The following is a 19,307-nucleotide window of genomic DNA, read 5'->3' on the forward strand; positions in this document are numbered from 1 at the left end:
TGAAGATAAGCTGGCTAAGCATGACTTTCAGAACTGCTCAGGATGAAATGTTACAGGGGACATAATCTGGTCCAAGAGTAGTGTGACCAGTGGACCCAGAAAAATTCTGCCCTCAAATTCTGCCCTCAAAATCTTGGCATTTGTTGTGGTTTTCTTTACAGTGACATAGCAGAATAGCTTATTTTGAAAATCTGTGGTCTACAACAGAAACTTAAATTAATTAATTAATTAAACTTAATTTAATTAATTAATTAATTAATTAAATTATATATAATATATAATATATTACATACATGTTATATATAATATGTATATTATATGATATATATTATATAAATAATATATTTATAATATATAATATAATATAATAATATATTATATATAAATATATATAATATAATATATAATATATTATATATATATTTATATTTATATATATATAACTTCAGAGAAGTTGTCCATGTCTAGTGGCATTTTAGCATACATATTATATATATATATTTTATATATATATATAAATATATATATTCTGCTTTTTGTGTGAGAAGCCAGACTAATAAGAAAAATCCTTCACATTATTTTCATTATACCTGAGAACTGATAGAATTTACCTTCTATATCTAACTGGAAGGCGAGTGACAACATACAGTGTGCAATAGAGCTGTTAGAATGTGGTAGGCCTATACCCCAAATTAATTCTCATTTTTCCAAAGATAATCCATAGATATGGCAAATACTTAATGAAATACTCTAATCATGGGTTCAGTGGAAACCAGCAAGATCATAATGAAATTCACAACACTATTAGGGTAAGCCTTATTTGTGCTATTCATTGGTTTTAGCATTGTGGAAAAGACAAGAACATGTTCAGGGCAAGATTTTTCAATGGGATAAATATCTTGCGTCCTCCTAACCTAGAGTTAGGGTTAAAGCCTACAGGCATGGCAGGCCGGATCTGCCAGCACTGAGGTAGGCTTCCAAGGGGGCTGAGTAGAGGGCAGGTGGCTGGTTTTCTGAAGCAATTCAGGCCCCCACACACCTAGCATTTAGAGGGCTTTCTCACAGGGTTTGGGCTGCAAACACTCGGGACCACAGGCCAGGCCCAAGCAACTCCTCTGAGGACCCCTGTTGCTGGAAGTGAATTGGCTGGGGGTTTCCGGCCAATTACCACGACGTTTCTGCCCAAAGGCCGGCATTGTGGGGTGATTCGGGCCATGCACCCACCCAGCGTTTGGTGCAATTTCTCACTAGGTTTGTGTTGTGACCATCCGTGCTCATGGGCCAGGCCCACCTGGCTCCCCTGAGGGCCCTGGCTGAGGTGAGCTCCCCAGGGCCAGTGTTGAGGGCGGGGGTCAGGCTGAACATCAGGCTCTGGGTTTCTGGCCTGAGGGGTGCCGACTGTAAGAGTGGCCTCAGGGGGTCCTGCAGATTTTTCCCACTCTGAGGGTTTTGCACAACTCCAAACAGCATGGTTTCCTCCTGGGTGGCAGGCAGAGCTGGGTTGTGGCTCAGGGGTCCCCAATCTGGAGGGCTTGGGGGCCAGGCCTCTGGGGATGGAAGCCTAAAAACACAACCTAGGGTTAGGATTAGAGCCTAGGGTCATGGCAAGCCCAAAATGACAGCACTGAGGTGACTACCCAGGGGATTGAGTAGAGCCAGGGGTTGCTGGTGTTCTGTGGCAATTCTGGCCATACACATACCTGGCATTTAGAGCCCTTTCTCTTGAGGTTCTGGCCGCCGCCACGGGCCAGGCCCAGGTGGCTCCCTCTCAGTCCCCATCGCTGGAAGCGAGTCTGCTGGGGTTTTTTGGCCAATTCTCATGAGATTTCTTCCCAAATTGACACTGATTTGGGCAGAAAGCTCGTGAGAATTGGCCGGCATTGTGTGGCAATTCGGGCCATGCATGTGCCAGTGTTTGGAGTGCTTTCTCACTAGGTTTGTGTTGTGACTGACCAGGATCAAGGCCAGGGCCCATGGGACTCCCCTGAGGGCCCCCTGAGCCAAGCTCCCCAGGGACAGAGTTGAGGGTGGGGGTCAGCCTAAGCATCAGGCTCTGGGTTTGTGTTTGGGGGACAGGGATGCTGAAGGTGTGGGTGGCCTCAGGGGGCATGCAGGTTTCTCCCACTCTGAGGGTTTTGCACAGCTCCAAAAGGCTTGGTTTCCTCCAAGGTGGCAGGCAGAATCCTGATCTGCCAGCGCTGAGGTGGGCTTCCCAGGGGACTGAGTAGAGGGCGTGGTTTGCCCACATTCTGGAGCAATTCAGGGCACAGCCTTGCCTGGCATTTAGAGTGCTTTCTTGGATCATTCAGGCCTCGACTGCTCAGGACCATGGACCAGGCCATGCGGCTCCCTGAAAGTTGACATCGTGTTTAGCATCTCTTTTTGGGGGAACCACTACAGAGGCAGTGTACACTCCAACCAGCTCCTTCCTGGGCACTGCTCTCTGCATCCCACCACCAGCATTCTGAATTGTGTCTGTGAACATCTGCTGTGCTTTATCTCCATTTATTTTGGGCATCCGTTAGGATGTTGTGTCCTGAGGCCTAAGAAGAGCCAAAGAGAAGGAACTTTTGGTGTCTGAGCATGCTCACTCATTTTTCTGTAGAAATGAGTGATAATTCCTTTTTCCATTTACAACATTTCTGCTGTGAAAGGTTTCCTAGGAACACTGTACTTTCAAGTAGTGGGGGAGCCTGTACCCCATCCTGCAGGGTTTTCTTTCATTTCCATGCTGCACAGAACATTCCATGACTTGCGGATTTTATCACTCAAACATGGCACCTTTGACTACCTTCACCCATTTTCTGCCACCATCCCTGAATCTGGCAACCACCAATCTGTTCTCATTATCTATGCACTCAGTATTTTTTTTCCATGTGGAATGTCCATGAGAGCCTCTGGTGTTTGTCTTTCTGTGTCTGAGTTACTTGGCATAATGCTCCCAAGGTCAATGTTTCCATGTCTGGTTATTGTGAATAATGCTGCCATGAACATGGGAGTGCATCTCTCCTTTGGAGGGAGCGTTTTTGTGTTCTCCAAAGAAATACTCAGTAGATCAATTACCGGGTCATGTGGTACTTGTATTAATTTTTTCCAGAACCTCCACAGCGTTTGTCACAGTAGTTGCACCAATTTCCATTCCCACCAACAGTGCATAGGGTCCCCTTGTGTACCCACCCTTGACCACACCTGGTGTCTGTCTCTGGGAAGATAGCCATTCCCACAGTTGTGAGGTGATGGTTGATTGCAATTTTGACTTATGTTTCCCTGATGACAATTAATGATATTGAACAACGTTTTTTTGTGTCTGTTGGCCACCTGTATGTCATCTTTGGAAAGTGTCTCTTCACATATTCTCCCCAGTTTTTATTCAGTTTTTGTTTGGATTTGAAGGAGTGTTTTGTGTATTTTGGATATTAGCCTCTTCTCACACATAGGATGTGGAGATATTTTTTTCTCATTGGGGAGGTTGCCTTTTAAGGGTCTGATGGTTTCTTTTGTCACTCAGAAATTTCAGTTTGATGTCCTTCCACTTGCTTATTTTTGCTTTTGTTGCCTTTGCCTTTGGTGTCTGATGTAAAAGCCTCTTCCCCAACATCAATATCAAGAAACTTACTATCTGTGTTTTCTTTCTGGAGGTTTAGAGATTCAGTTCTTATATTCAAGTCATTCGTCCGTTCATAATTTTTACGAGTGGTGTAAGCAAGTGAGCCTGTCACATTCTTCTGCATTTAGTATCCAGTTTTCCCAGTACCTTTCACAGAAGAGACAGTCCTTTCTCTCCCTGTACTTGGTATTCCAATTAACAGTGCATTACGACATTGCCTGCATTTTACTTGTGTGTTGATGAGGATTTGAGAAAGGAAAATGTTGTCAGTGTTTCCACAAATTATACACTGGAACAGACAAATAATAAAATTTTATTTTTGACACAAAATAGGAAGTATCCTGCTGTGATTCTTAGTTTAAAGTAGGGGTGGGGGCCCTCTTTCAGTCCTGGTAATGACTACCATAGGTCTTCCTAGGGAACATTATCAGATTCTATTGGAAACTTGGTTTTTGTTATTGTGGAAGAATCAGGAGTCAACCAATTATTTGTCTCCTGTTTCATTTTCCACAATATTTGGTTTCACACCTCTACCATTGTGAAGTCATCCCAACTTCAGCAGCAGCTCTCTCTTCTCTGCCAAGGGTACGTTTGAGCCAAGACAAAAGTGAATTCTGGGGTGACCGTGAGACCCTAGGAGCAGAATGCTGTCTGTAGGGAGTTACTGAGATCTTAAATTCTAAACCAGCTCCTGACACCCAGATAAAATGCATTTCAGATTTAGATTTAGAAACTTCCAATAGAAATTTTGTGTCCATGATGACAACTGAAGAAAATGTGTCATCCCTAAACCAACCTGAAACCCTAAATTTAACGCTGAAAGCTAACCTGACCTTAAAGCCCAACCTGGAACCCTGAATCCCAAACCTGAATTTGAACCCAAAGCCTGGACTCTGAACCTGAGCCCTGATCCAAGTCCTGAACCATGAACCCAAACCCTAAACCAGAACTCCATGAACCCTGAACCCAAATCCCAGCATGAACCCTAACCCCAAATTTGACCTTGAACTTTATCCCATAAGCCCTAAGTCTTAAACCCTAAATCATAAACCTAAAACCCTAAACTCTAACTGTTCCCTTGCCCCTCACTCTAATCCTCACCCTGACCCGAAAGCCAAAGCCTGGTCTAGAAATCTGAAACCTGAACCTGAACCCAAATTCAAATCCTTCACCACACTTTGTTTATGCATTCACCATTGGTGGATATTTGCAGGTTCTACCTTTTGATTCTTGTGAACACTGTTTGGGTTGGGGGCTAGGGTTAGGATCTTGGATTGGGTTCAGGGCCAGGCTTGAGAGCAAGTTGAGGTCAGAGTGTGGGTCTGAGTCAGAGCTAGGGTCATGTTTGGTTGCCACCATTTGGGTCAGGGACTGTTGTCATTCCATATTGTTTCCAACTCATTTTTTCTTAGCTATTTTTGGAAAAGTTGGGGAACATTGGGCTCCATGCAGCTTGAATTTCCATAATGAAACAACTTCAGCTGGACCCAGGGAGGGAGCAGGTGTTTCCATTGAAGGGTGAGCTCCCCTAGTCCTGCACTGCCTCCACCACCTGCAGAAGGCACAGGACCCCGGATCCAGCCCTGAGCCTGGCCTGCACAGCCACAGCTGGGACAGGAGCCTGGCTTCCTCAGAACCCACTGTGGAGACGTGGGGCCACTCCCACACTGACAGCAGTCCAGTGCCCTCAGAACCGGCCACTGAGGGAGAAGGTGAGGAGAAGCCGCCTGAGGGGGGAATGGGGAGGGAGTGCATGGTCTCAGGACCCCACGGAGGAAGGGCGAGCTGTGTAGACACTGGGGCTTCCATGGTTTTATGTGGTGTTGTGTGGTGATGTGGCCTCCTGCAGTTCCGTGCATGGGGCTGTGGGTTCTCTCTTTTCTGGGCTGGGATGCGCACCCTGGGTCCCATGTCTGTGTTGGTGCGCAGGTGGTTTCAGTTCCTGGGGCTCCTCAGATGGTCTGCCATCAGGGAGCAGATGCTGCCTCAGTGCTCGTGCTCCCCCTACCTTGGCCCTGCAGGGTCCTTCCCACGTCCACACCCACTTCAGGGTTGGTCTGGAATATGGAAGTTCAGGAGCAACAGCACAGACTCTGTAGATGGCTTTGGGGAGAGTAGATATTTTCTCAGTGTCGGTTCTTCCCTGAGCACAGAGTGCCTTCCCATCTCCGTGTGTCTCCCTTCATGTCTGTCATCAGTGTCTCACAGCTGTCAGAGGACAGGTGTGTCACCTACTTGGCTCAGGGCACTCCCAGGTATCTTGTTCTTTTGGATGCAGTAGTAAATGAGATTGTTCTCCGTAGTCTCTTTCTGATGGTTCCTTTGGAGCACATAGAAATGCAATTGATTTGTGTATTGATTTTGTTCCTTGCAAGTTTCTTGAATTTATTAGTTCTGTTTGCCTTAAACTCAAACTGCCAGTTATTTGATCAACAAAATGTGTTTATTTGGGAATAGCAGAGAATGGCAATCTGGGATGAGCAAGCTATGGTCACATCATAGGCAAGTGCAAGAAACAAAAGAGAGGAACACTATTTCATGGAGAAGGAGGAAGAAGTTGGGAGTGTTGCTTGGAAGGAAAGTCCACTGGAGAAAGGCAGGGGTTTGGGGTGATGGAGGATTCTCACTGGCTGAGCTGCGGGGATGGTGGATTTCTTATAGGAGAAGAACCCTCCAGCTTCCCCTGTGGGGCCTGGAATGGATGAGTCTCTCCTGTGGGGGATTCTAATGTGGGGTCTGTAATGGGCACTGAGCACCAGGCGCCCCCTTCCAGTCTCCCCTTCTGACATCCAGAGACCACTTTACTGGGGCTTCCCTTCATGCTTTTTCACAGTTCTAACCAGGTTGTGGTGGAGCACTGTGGAGAACTGGAATTCTAAATCCTACTGCGTCTACTGCACCCAAGACACAGGCATGCCCGATTTTATCCTCCCAGGAGTCTCTTGCTAACATGTGGCCTTCTCCAAGGGTGACTGGCCTCTCCACAGTAGGTGAACTGGATCTGGGAGGGCTTGGCCTCCAACCTGAAGTCTGATGTCCTCTCTGTTTCTGTGAAGAGGTGCTAATGTGGATATTTGGAAGAATCATTTACTCTGTGGTATTTTAAATCTGTAGTAACTTGTGACAGTAGCACATATGTGCTTTATCTTCACACTCAGACTCCCCAGCTGTCATTTCTTTACCACGTTTGCCACTTCACATGGGCTACTTCGGTGCATTTTACCCCAGAGACACCCGTCCCTCAGAACCACCACCTAACCCCAAGTGAGGAAATCATGATGGTTCCCACATTTGAACCCAGATCACAGGCCCACTTTAGCTGTCACCACCTGCCTGACAGTCTGAAATGCCTTCTCCATTTGGATCCAGTTTTCTTCTGGAACTTCTTCCAGGGCTTTTCCTTATTTGGGTAACCGTGATGGACTTAAGGAGCACAGACGGCTCCAATGTGAGTGGTATTTCTATATGGCTTATGTCACGGGCTGTTTTCAGTGTCATCCACGTTGTGACATGCACAAGTCCTTCATTCACTTTTTCACAGTGACTAAACATAAGAAAATTGACCCCTTAAAACATTTCAGGTACACAGTTCTCTGACCTTAGCTGAGTTCTCACAGTTGTACATCATTCTCCAGAACTTTCTCATTCTCCCCAAGGGAGCCTGTATGTATGAAACACCAACTCCCCATTGTCCTTTCTCCTCAGTGCCCTCCAGCCACATCCAGTTTTGTGTCCCAGGCACCTCATCCAAGTCAAATCATACAGTATCCGTCCTTCTGTGACTGGCTGATTTCACCAAGCATAATGACTTCCAGGTTCAATCTGTGTTGTAGCCTGTGTCAGAACTCCCTTTCTTTTTAAGGCTGAATCATGTTCCATGGTGTATTAATAACATTTTTTATATCCATTCATCTGTCAGTGGACACTTGGGTGGTTTCCACCTTTTGGCTGTTGTGAGAAGTGCTGCTCTGAATATGGATACTTCTACTTTCAATTTTGGGGGGCATACAGGCAGCAGTGGAATTCTGTGTTTAACATTTTAAGGAACCACCATAGTTTTTCCCTACAAATGAACCATTTTACTTTGTTCCTTCATAGGGCAGAACAAGATAGCCATTTATGGATCTACCTCACTTAGTTTATCTTTTTCCCCATGGATGGACATTTGCATAGTTTCTGGTTTTTCCCTATTGTGAACACTGCTGCTATGAATATTCCTGTACATTTTTGCTTGTTTGTTTGAACCAGTGTTTTCAATTTGGGGGGTATATATCTAGGAGTATAATTGTTGAATCATATGGTAATTCTTCTTTGATCTATTTGAGTAAATGACAAATGTTTTACATGTAGACAGCACCATTTTCACAAACGAGGTTTAAGGGTTGGTTTCTCAACATCCTTTTGTTATTTTTAGTTTTCTTGACCATAGTGATTCTACTTGTGTAAAAGGACATCTAACTGGTTTAAATCTTCATTTCCATAAAGAATAATGATGTTTAACATCTATTCATGTGCTATTCACTATTTGTATGGTTTCTCTGGAGAAGGGTCTATCCAAGTCTTTCATCCATTTTAAAAATGGGGTTTTCTTTTTGTTGAGTTGTAAAAGCTCTTTACATATTCTGGGCAACAGACTCTTATTAGAAAAATAATGTACAAATATTTCCTTCTGTTATGGGGGCTGTCATTTCACTTTCTGGATAGTATCTTCTGATGTACAAATACGTATATTTTTACATCTATATATTATATATATATGTATATGTGTGTGTGTGTATATATATATATATATATATATATATATATATTTACATTTCTTTTTTAAGAGTGAGTGAGAGAGAGTGTACAAGTGGACAGGGGCAGAGGGAGAAGGAAAGAGAATCTTAAGCAGGTACCACACCTCAGTGGTACCTGAGCCCAAATTGAGAGTCTTATGGTTAACCAACTGAGCCACCCAGGCGCCTGGGACAGATTTTTAATTTTGAGGATATTATTTTGTCTATGTTTTTCTTTTCCTTTTCATGCTTTGCTATCAGATCTAAAAGCATTGCTAAATCCAAGGTTATGAAGATTTATCCCCATTCATTTCTTCTAGAGTTTAAAATTTTACCTCTTACATTTAAGCTTTTAACTTATTTCAAGTTAATGTTTATATGTGGTGTGAGGTAAGGGTCCAGTTCCATTCCTCTGTACATGGATAGCTGATTGTCTAGCACCCTTTGTTGAAAAGACCATTCTGTCCCCCCAGGGTAATGTTGTCCACCCTTGTCAAAATTCAGTGGACCATAGATGAAGAGATTTGTTTCTGGGCTCTTGGTTAAATCCCACTGATCTGTATGCACACTTTTTAAAAAAATTAACATATATGTATGCATACTTTAAAAAAAATTAAAAATTTAAAAAAATTTATTTTATTTATTTAAAATATTTTTTTTTCAATTTTTTATTTATTTTCAGCGTAACAGTATTCATTGTTTTTTCACCACACCCAGTGCTCCATGCAATCTGTGCCCTCCCTAATACCCACCACCTGGTTCCCCCACCCTCCCACCCCGCCCCTTCAAAACCCTCAGGTTGTTTTTCAGAGTCCATAGTCTCTCATGGTTCACCTCCCCTTCCAATTTCCCTCAACTCTCTTCTCCTCTCCATCTACCCTTGTCCTCTATATTATTTGTTATGCTCCACCAATAAGTGAAACCATATGATACTTGATTTTCTCTGCTTGACTTATTTCACTCAGCATAATCTCTTCCAGTCCTGTCCATGTTGCTACAAAAGTTGGGTATTCGTCCTTTCTGATGGAGGCATAATACTCCATAGTGTATATGGACCACATCTTCCTTATCCATTCATCCGTTGAAGGGCATCTTGGTTCTTTCCACAGTTTGGCGACCGTGGCCATTGCTGCTATAAACATTGGGGTACAGATGGCCCTTCTTTTCACTACATCTGTATCTTTGGGGTAAATACCCAGCAGTGCAATTGCAGGGTCATAGGGAAGATCTATTTTTAATTTCCTGAGGAATCTCCACACTGTTCTCCAAAGTGGCTGCACCAGTTTGCATTCCCACCAACAGTGTAAGAGGGTTCCCCTTTCTCCACATCCTCTCCAACACACGTTGTTTCCTGTCTTGCTAATTTTGGCCATTCTAACTGGTGTAAGGTGGTATCTCAATGTGGTTTTGATTTGAATCTCCCTGATGGCTAGTGATGATGAACATTTTTTCATGTGTCTGGTAGCCATTTGTATGTCTTCTTTGGAGAAGTGTCTGTTCATATCTTCTGCCCATTTTTTAATATGATTATCTGTTTTGTGTGTGTTGAGTTTGAGGAGTTCTTTATAGATCCTGGATATCAACCTTTTATCTGTACTGTCATTTGCAAATATCTTCTCCCATTCCGTGGGTTGCCTCTTTGTTTTGATGACTGTTTCTTTTGCTGTGCAGAAGCTTTTTATCTTGATGAAGTCCCAGAAGTTCATCTTTGCCTTTGTTTCCTTCGCCTTTGGAGACATATCTTGAAAGAAGTTGCTGTGGCTGATATCAAAGAGGTTACTGCCTATGTTCTCCTCGAGGATTCTGATGGATTCCTGTCTCACGTTGAGGTCTTTTATCCATTTCGAGTTTATCTTTGTGTACGGTGTAAGAGAATGGTCAAGTTTCATTCTTCTACATATAGCTGTCCAGTTTTCCCAGCACCATTTATTGAAGAGACTGTCTTTTTTCCACTGGATATTTTTTCCTGTTTTGTCAAAGATTATTTGACCATAGAGTTGAGGGTCCATATCTGGGCTCTCTACTCTGTTCCACTGGTCCATGTGTCTGTTTTTATGCCAGTACCATGCTGTCTTGGTGATCACAGCTTTGTAGTAAAGCTTGAAATCAGGTAAGGTGATGCCACCAGTTTTATTTTTGTTTTTCAACATTTCCTTAGCAATTCGGGGTCTCTTCTGATTCCATACAAATTTTAGTATTATTTGCTCCAGCTCTTTGAAAAATACTGGTGGAATTTTGATTGGAATGGCATTAAAAGTATAGATTGCTCTGGGCAGTATAGACATTTTAACGATGTTTATTCTTCCCATCCAAGAGCATGGAATGGTCTTCCATCTTTTTGTGTCTTCTTCAATTTCTTTTAGGAGTGTTCTGTAGTTCCTCGAGTACAGATCTTTAACCTCTTTGGTTAGGTTTATTCCGAGGTATCTTATGGTTTTTGGTGCTATAGTAAATGGAATCGATTCTCTAATTTGTCTTTCTGTATTTTCATTGTTAGTGTATAAGAAAGCCACTGATTTCTGGACATTGACTTTGTATCCTGCTACATTACTGAATTGCTGTATGAGTTCTAGTAGTTTGGAGGTGGAGTCTTTCGGGTTTTCCATATAAAGAATCATGTCATCTGCGAAGAGAGAGAGTTTGACTTCTTCCTTGCCAATTTGGATACCTTTTATTTCTCTTTGTTGTCTGATTGCTGTTGCTAGGACTTCTAATACTATGTTGAACAAGAGTGGTGAGAGTGGGCATCCTTGTCGTGTTCCTGATCTCAATGGGAAGGCTGCAAGCTTTTTCCCATTGAGGATGATATTTGCTGTGGGTTTTTCATAGATAGATTTGATGAAGTTCAGGAATGTTCCCTCTATCCCTATACTTTGAAGCGTTTTAATCAGGAACGGATGCTGGATTTTGTCAAAAGCTTTTTCTGCATCAATGGAGAGGATCATGTGGTTCTTCTCTCTTCTCTTATTGATTTGTTCTATCACATTGATTGATTTGCGAATGTTGAACCATCCTTGTAACCCAGGGATGAATCCTACCTGGTCATGGTGGATAATCTTTTTAATGTGCTGTTGGATCCTGTTTGCTAGGATTTTGTTGAGAATCTTAGCATCCATATTCATCAGTGATATCGGTCTGAAATTCTCCTTTTTGGTGGGGTCTTTGCCTGGTTTGGGGATCAGGGTAATGCTGGCTTCATAAAAAGAGTCTGGAAGTTTTCCTTCTGCTTCAATTTTTTGAAACAGCTTCAGGAGAATAGGTGTTATTTCTTCTTTGAAAGTTTGATAGAATTCCCCAGGGAATCCGTCAGGTCCTGGGCTCTTGTTTTTTGGGAGGTTTTTGATCACTGCTTCAATCTCGTTACTAGATATCGGTCTATTCAGGTTGTCAATTTCTTCCTGGTTCAATTTTGGGAGTTTATAGTTTTCCAGGAATGCATCCATTTCATCTAGGTTGCTTAGCTTATTGGCATATAACTGTTGATAATAGCTTCTGATGATTGTTTCTACTTCCTTGGTGTTAGTTGTGATCTCTCCCTTTTCATTCATAATTTTATTAATTTGGGCTTTCTCTCTTTTCTTTTGGATTAGTGTGGCCAATGGTTTATCGATCTTATTGATTCTTTCAAAAAACCAGCTTCTAGTTTCGTTGATACGTTCTACTGTATCTCTGGTTTCTACCTCGTTGATCTCTGCTCTAATCTTGATTATTTCCCTTCTTACGTGTGGAGTTGGTTTGATTTGTTGTTGATTCTCCAGTTCTTTAAGGTGTAGAGACAGCTGGTGTATTCTGGATTTTTCAATATTTTTGAGGGAGGCTTGGATGGCTATGAATTTCCCCCTTAGGACCGCCTTTGCTGTATCCCATAGGTTTTGGAGTGAAGTGTCTTCGTTCTCATTGGTTTCCATAAATTGTTTAAGTTCTTCTTTGATCTCCTGGTTGATCCAAGCATTCTTAAGCAAGGTGGTCTTTAGCTTCCAGGTATTTGAGTTCCTTCTGAACTTTTCCTTGTGATTGAGCTCCAGTTTCAAAGCATTGTGATCTGAGAATATGCAGGGAATCATCTCAGTCTTTTGGTATCGGTTGAGCCCTGATTTGTGACCCAGTATGTGGTCTATTCTGGAGAAGGTTCCATGTGCACTTGAGAAGAATGAGTATTCTGTTGTTTTAGGGTGGAATGTTCTGTATATATCTATGAGGTCCATCTGGTCCAATGTATCATTCAATGCTCTTATTTCTTTATTGATTTTCTGCTTCGATGATCTGTCTATTTCTGAGAGAGGCGTGTTAAGATCTCCTACTATTAATGTATTCATATCAATATGACTCTTTATCTTGATTAATAGTTTTTTTATGTAATTGGCTGCTCCCATATTGGGGGCATAGATATTTACAATTGTTAGATCATCTTGGTGGATAGTCCCTTTAAGAATGATGTAGTGTCCTTCTGTATCCCTGACTACCGTCTTTAGTTTAAAATCTAATTTATCTGATATGAGAATCGCTACCCCGGCCTTCTTTTGAGGCCCATTGGCGTGAAAGATACTTCTTCATCCCTTCACTTTCAGTCTGGGTGTATCTTTAGGTTCAAAATGGGTCTCTTGTAGACAACATATGGATGGGTCCTGTCGTTTTATCCAATCTGCAACCCTGTGTCGTTTTATGGGTGCATTTAGGCCATTCACATTGAGAGAGATTATTGAGAGATACGTTTTTATTGACATTGTGTTATCTTTGAAGTCTTTCTTTCTGTCGATTGTCTCTATATTTCTGTTCAATGCTATTCTTAGGATTTTTCCTCTTTTATAGAACCCCCCTTAATATTTCCTGCAGTGACGGCTTGGTGGTTGCATAGTCTTTCAAGCCTTGCCGGTCTTGGAAACTCTTTATCTCTCCATCCATTTTGAATGTCAGTCTTGCTGGATAAAGTATTCTTGGCTGCATGTTCTTCTCATTTAGTGCCCTGAATATATCTTGCCAGCCCTTTCTGGCTTGCCAGGTCTCTGTGGACAGGTCTGACGTTATTCTGATGGGCTTTCCTCTGTATGTAAGGAGCTTCTTTGTCCTAGCCGCTTTCAAGAGATTGTATCTACAATTATGATTCCTCAATTTTACTATGAGGTGCCTGGATGTTTTTTTTGAATTTATAATCTTGGGGGGGGACCTTTCTACTTCTAGTACATGAACACTTGTTCCATTCGCAAGATTGGGAAAATTTTCATGAAAAACTTGTTCCACTATATCTTCTAGACTTCTTTCTTTCTCCTCCCCTTCAGGGATTCCAATAATTCTGACGTTGGAACGTTTCATGGCATCATTTATTTCCCTGATTCTGTTTTCGTGGCTTCTAAGCTGTTTGTTCCAGGCTTCCTCCTGATCCTTTCTCTCTATTTGTTTGTCCTCCAGATCACTAATTCTATCTTCTGTCTCAGTTACCCTAGCTTTTAGAGAATTTAGATTAGATTGGAACTCATTGAGAGCATTGTGAACCTCATCCCTGGTGGCCTTCAGCTCTGCCCTAACATTATGAACCTCCTCTCTGGTCGCTTTCAATTCTGCCCTAATCAATTCTGTTTGGTCATCCATGGCTTTCTCCAACCTAGCTATTGCCTGGATAATTGTTAGCCTGAATTCTCTTTCTGACATATTGTCTATGTTGATAGCCGTTAGCTCTGTTGCAGAAGGCCCATCCTCTGTATTTTTCTTCTGTTGGGGATTCCTCCTCCTAGTCATTTTGGTGAGAGATGACTGGACAGATGTAGCTGGATGTATTGACCGTGGTGCAGTCAAGGTGCACCCTGGAACGCTTCTGAGCACTCAGGATTCCCCACCCAAATGAGAGAAAAAAGAAAAGAAAAAGAAAAAAGAGGGAGAGAGAGAGACAGGAAAAAAAGGGAAGATAAAAGTGAAGGTTCAGCCCAAATGGGCCCCAGGGTAAGGTTTATGACGTATACAAACAAAAACAGACAAACAAAAAGACTGATAAAAGTATATGACGAGAGAAAATATATATATATATAAGCAAAAAAAAGGAGGAGCCTCGTCAAGAAGAACCCCAAGTATAAGATTTATATACTATCCAGACAAACATAAATACACAGAGACACTGGCAGAAGAAAAAGATGGGAGCATGGTTATAGATTCTCGGTGTGGGCGAGGAAGGTTATTTTGATTCTTCCTGGATGTATCTTGATATCTTTGTTAAAGGACTCAACTTTCCTAAGAAAAAGGGGGATTAAAAATTGGTTCACCTATAGGGGTAGCATTGCTTGGAGAAAGGGGGTTACCTTGAAGTTTAACTCTATATGAATATTAGAAAATAAAAATAAAAACGGAATAAACTGGACTAAACTAAATTAAAAATTTTTTTAAAAATTAAGAAAATAGAAAAGCAAAAGAAAAACACATGTGTATGTATCAAAAAATTCAGATTAGAAGTTTATCATGGAATTTGATGTACTGGACATCTCACTGTGATGGTAAATAGGTTAAAAAATTATCTATATAAAAAAAGAAAAAAAATGAACCAGAATAGTGGGAAAGAATTAAAAATAAAAGTTGTATCTATGAAGTAGTGGTGGTTGTTCTCTTGTAGTCTTTTTTTTTTTTTTTCCTGATTTGTTTTCTGGGGGAGGGGGCTGCCACGTGGGTTTTCAGTCAATGATGTTCCCTGAGTTAAGTCCTCCCGACCCCCTCAAGGGGGTGGGCTCTGAGAAAAACGTTTTTTTTCAGGTTTTTGTTCTCTGGAGGTTTTTATGTTTGTTCACTTCTTTTCTCTCGCCTTGACAGCTTTTGATGGTTTTTGGAGGTTTAGAGGAAAGAAAACTGCACCCCAACCTCCCTCTCAGAGAGAAGCCTCAGTCTGCTCCCCTGCAGGTGCTGCAGCCGCTGGGCCGCTGGCAGAGCAGGTTCTGAGTCACGGTCCCTGGGGACGCAGGATCTCCTGCTTGTACGCAAAACCAAGGCAGCTGTGGCTGTCTGGGCAGCTCCAGACCGCCAGAGAGGTTCCAAGCAGCGATCGCACACTGAGATTTTCCCGCTGGCTGGGGCTGAGAGCTCAGTGCTTGCGCGCACCTCACCCAGGGGATGGTTTGGGGCGCGGTGCCTCCAGCTCTATCGGCTCTATCGCCGCGTGGGTCTATCGCCGCGTGGGTCCCAGAACACCAGGCTGGGTGTGCACCTCTCTCAGGGGAGGTTGAGGCACGCGCGCACCTCCAGTAAGGTGCGCGTTCTGCCGTCTGGTGTGGCTCCCAGCCCCTCACGGGAGCCGGACTCCACCCGTTCTCGGGCGCACTGGCGGCTCCGGGACAAAGACCAGGTTTCTCTGCCGCACTCTCTGGCTCAGCGCCAGGGGATGCTGCCCTGGGTCTGGGGACTTAAGCCCCTATCCCTATCCGCCCGATTCCCACAATTTCCCCGCTCGAGTCTTTGCTCTTTTCAGTGCTTTCAACAAGACTCCAAGTTAATGCTGGTCCCCAGATGCCGGGCACTCTCGTATTGGGATATTATTTTCCAGTCGGTCGCCTCTGGTGGCTCCCTCCCCTTTTGTTTATCTTCCGATATCAGTCCGACGTTCCCACTCCACTTTACCTGCCCACTGGCGTCTTCTGGCCCCCGTAGAGATCCAGACGTGTATAATTCTGATCTCAGGCTGATTTCATGGGTGATCGGAGTTCTTTGGTAGATAATCAGCTCACTTTAGGGTGCAGGTTGAAAAGGCGCCTCCTCCTACTTCCCCGCCATCTTGTCTCCGCCTCTAAAATATTTTTAAATTTAAATGTATTATTTGTTTCAGGGTGTATGACAGTGTCACAATGTTTTATTCACTGTTGCTTTGTACTAAGATTTGAACTTTGGATGTATGAACTTTCACCTTCAATTTTCTTTTTCAAGATGGCTTTAGCTATCTTGTGGTCCCTTAAAATTACATATGACTGTTATGATTATCTTGTACATTTCTTCCCAAAGGCTTTTGTGAAATTCCTTGGGAACACATTGAATTTCCACATTGCTTTGTGTACTATTGCCATCTTATCAATAATATGTCTTTTCATCACCATGGGGTGTCCTCAGATTTATTTAAGTTTCCTTTACTTTCTTTCAGCAATGTTTTGTAATTTTCAGTGTACAAGATACACCTTCATTACATCTATTCCTAAGTATTTTGTCAATGTTGATGTTCCCTAAAATAGAATTGTTTTCTTGAATTCCTTTTTGGATGATTAATCGCATTAGACCTAGTTCTACTGTTTCCTTTCACATGTGGATTCCTTATTACTTGCCTTATTGTTCTGGGTAGAACTTTCAGTACAGTACTGAGCAAGGAGTGAAAGTCAGCATGATGGACTTGTTTGTGATTTCAGAGTAGAGCTATCAGTCCTCAAAATTGAACATGATGTTTGATTAGGGTTAGGGTAGGGTTAGGGTTAGGGCTTAGGGTTAGGGTCTCCCTGTCTTCCGCTGCACAGAGCCCATTCTTCTCCAGTAACCAGCTGAATGATCTTTTCAGAACATAACCTTTGAGCCTCTCTGTGATCCATTCCCCAGCTGCCTGTCCTCTCCAGCCTTTCCTCTCCCACCATTTCACCCCCATCCCTGTGGGCCTCCCAGGTGTGTGTTTGTCTCACATGTGCCTTGGGCCAGACTCCAGGCCTTTGCCTTCTCTCTGCCCTCTGCCAGCAGTACTCTTCTCTCCCTCTGCTTCATGTCTGGCTTGTTCCCCTGTTGATTGGACCTGGACTTGCCCCCCAGTGACCTGACTCATGTCTGCCAGCTATGTGTGGCCTTCTCCCCCATTTAAATGTAGTGCCCACTTTCCCTGTGTGAGTGATATGTCTGCCAGCTATGTGTGGCCTTCTCCCCCATTTAAATGTAGTGCCCACTTACCCTGTGTGAGTGATTTACTAAGCGACCAGGTATGGGGCAAGCACAGGGAAGTAGCCTTAGTGCTTGTGTGAAAAAATCAGTCCCATGGCACCTGGGTGGCTCAGTCATTAAGCATCTGCCTTCAACTCAGGTTGTGATCCTGGGGTCCTGAGATCAAACCCTACCATGTTGGGCTCCCTGCTCAGCGGGGAGCATGCTTCTCCCTCTCCCACTCCCCCTGCTTGTGTTTCCTCTCTGGCTGTCTCTCTCTCTCTGTCAAATAAGTAAAACCTTAAAAAAAATCAGTCTCAGAGGGACTCACCACCCTTGCTGACAATGGGGGAGCTGCTATCCCCACAGGTAGTCCCCTCAGAGAGACAAGACTTCTAACTTCTTGGGGCCCAGGAGATGTGGACCTGGACCTGGAAGCTTACACTCTTGGATTCATGTCTGGGGCCTAAGTAAGCCTCCTCTTCTTCCAGCAGTCCTCTTTCCCCTTCCCTTCTCATGAGCTGGGCCTGATTCCTGATCTGGGGGAGTTCAAGGGTGATGGTTCCTAGGAATAGCAATGGTTGACTGATGGATCTTGTCAACAAGAGGCCCAGTAGCCTTTAAGGGAGGACCCTATGGGAGTGGAGACAGCTGTGGCAGCCAGTGACAGCCCACTCAAAACAAAGTGGGGCAGGAGGCCAACCCTGCTGATTCTAGCCAGTCTGTAGGCCATAGAAAGGAGGGCTGTGCCCAAAGGTGCTCCACTCCTGGCAGGTGGGGACAGGATCTTCAGGGGGTCAGTCAGGGGAGGGCACCTGCAGGGTTTGCCTGGGACCTTGGCACAGGGGGAGTGTTCCTGGCTCCAGCATGCTGACTGTGGGGTTGGTTTCCCACCTCTGAAGCCTCGGGCTCCTCTTTGTATGATAGGGTGCTGATGGCCCCCATCTCTGGGAGCAGAAGGTAGGGAGGCTCTACAAGCAGTCTTGCTCAGGACAGGCTGGGGGAGTGGCTCTTGCTTAAAGCAGCCCAGGGTCTGCCCCCTTGAAGAAGGTGCACAAGTTCATGGCCCCTAGGTCTGGGGTTCTGTTGCCAGCCTCTGACACTGACCCTCCTCCCACCTTGTTCCTTGTCCCTGTAGATTGGTGGTCTTCCTGGAGCTGTTCCTGCAGAGGGCAGAGAAGCCCATCGTGGTGGGACACAGGGTCACCTACTAGGTCATCACCGACCAGCAGGCTGCCAGGCCTGTGTGCCCCCCTGGGAGGTTTGGAGGGTGGTGGTCCTCGAGGTCCCCAGCACCCCACACTGGCAGGATGTGTCCATGCAGCACATGGTGATGGTCAGCCACTTCTGTGAGCAGTGCTTCCTCCATGAAGTGGAAGACCTGGTGTGTGCAGATATGGACTTGAAGTTCTGTGACCATGTGGGCATGGAACTCCTGTCCGCCCTTTTTGACACCCCACACCCCAGTTTCTACTGGGTATCCCATGAAGACTTCAACTACCAGAACTGGCCACAGTCCCAGGCCCACATCCCCAGGGATCAGGGTAATGTTTACTACATTTTTGGGGGGATTGGTGGAGGTTCACTGACTGACCTTGGCCTGTCACCAGGTGATGGGGGTTGACATGGCCAATGGGATTGAGGTTGTGTGGCATGGCAAGAGCCACTTGAACAGGTACCTGCTGGACCACAAGCCCACCAAGGTGCTATCCCCAGGGGACCTGTGGGACCCACAGGAGCTGGGCTGCCCTCCCCACCCTTCATAAAGAAGCTGAGATTCGGGCTGTGCCCAAGAATCACTAGGGCATCTGGGACTCATGAAGGGCTGTCCCAGGAGGACCTGTGGGACCCATGGTGGCTGGGGTGCCCTCCCCCCTCTTCATGAAGAAGCTGAGATTCAGGCCATGCCCAAGAATCACTAGGACATCTGGAACTCATGAGGGACTGTCCCCATCTCCATCAGGAGGTGCTGTCCTGAGCAAAGCTGTCAGAGCAGGTTCCTACTTCTGTCCCCTTGAGGGAGACCATGGAGCCAATCCCTGCCCACACAGGCATGTCCATGGCCCCCA

At 44.3% G+C, this 19,307-nt stretch overlaps 1 pseudogene across 1 annotated transcript; it reads left to right on the forward strand.

Annotated features, from left to right (window-relative positions):
• Positions 1-1,276: 1,276 nt before the first annotated feature.
• On the forward strand, positions 1,277-19,004 carry LOC308350844 (histo-blood group ABO system transferase-like; annotated as a pseudogene). Its single transcript has 4 exons — positions 1,277-1,318; positions 5,166-5,319; positions 6,766-6,871; positions 18,377-19,004. The product of its transcript is annotated as a histo-blood group ABO system transferase-like (transcript).
• The last annotated feature ends 303 nt before the right edge of the window (positions 19,005-19,307 follow it).

Source organism: Martes martes (genome assembly GCF_963455335.1).
Source record: "Martes martes genome assembly, chromosome: 10".
NCBI classification, from domain to species: Eukaryota; Metazoa; Chordata; class Mammalia; order Carnivora; family Mustelidae; genus Martes; species Martes martes.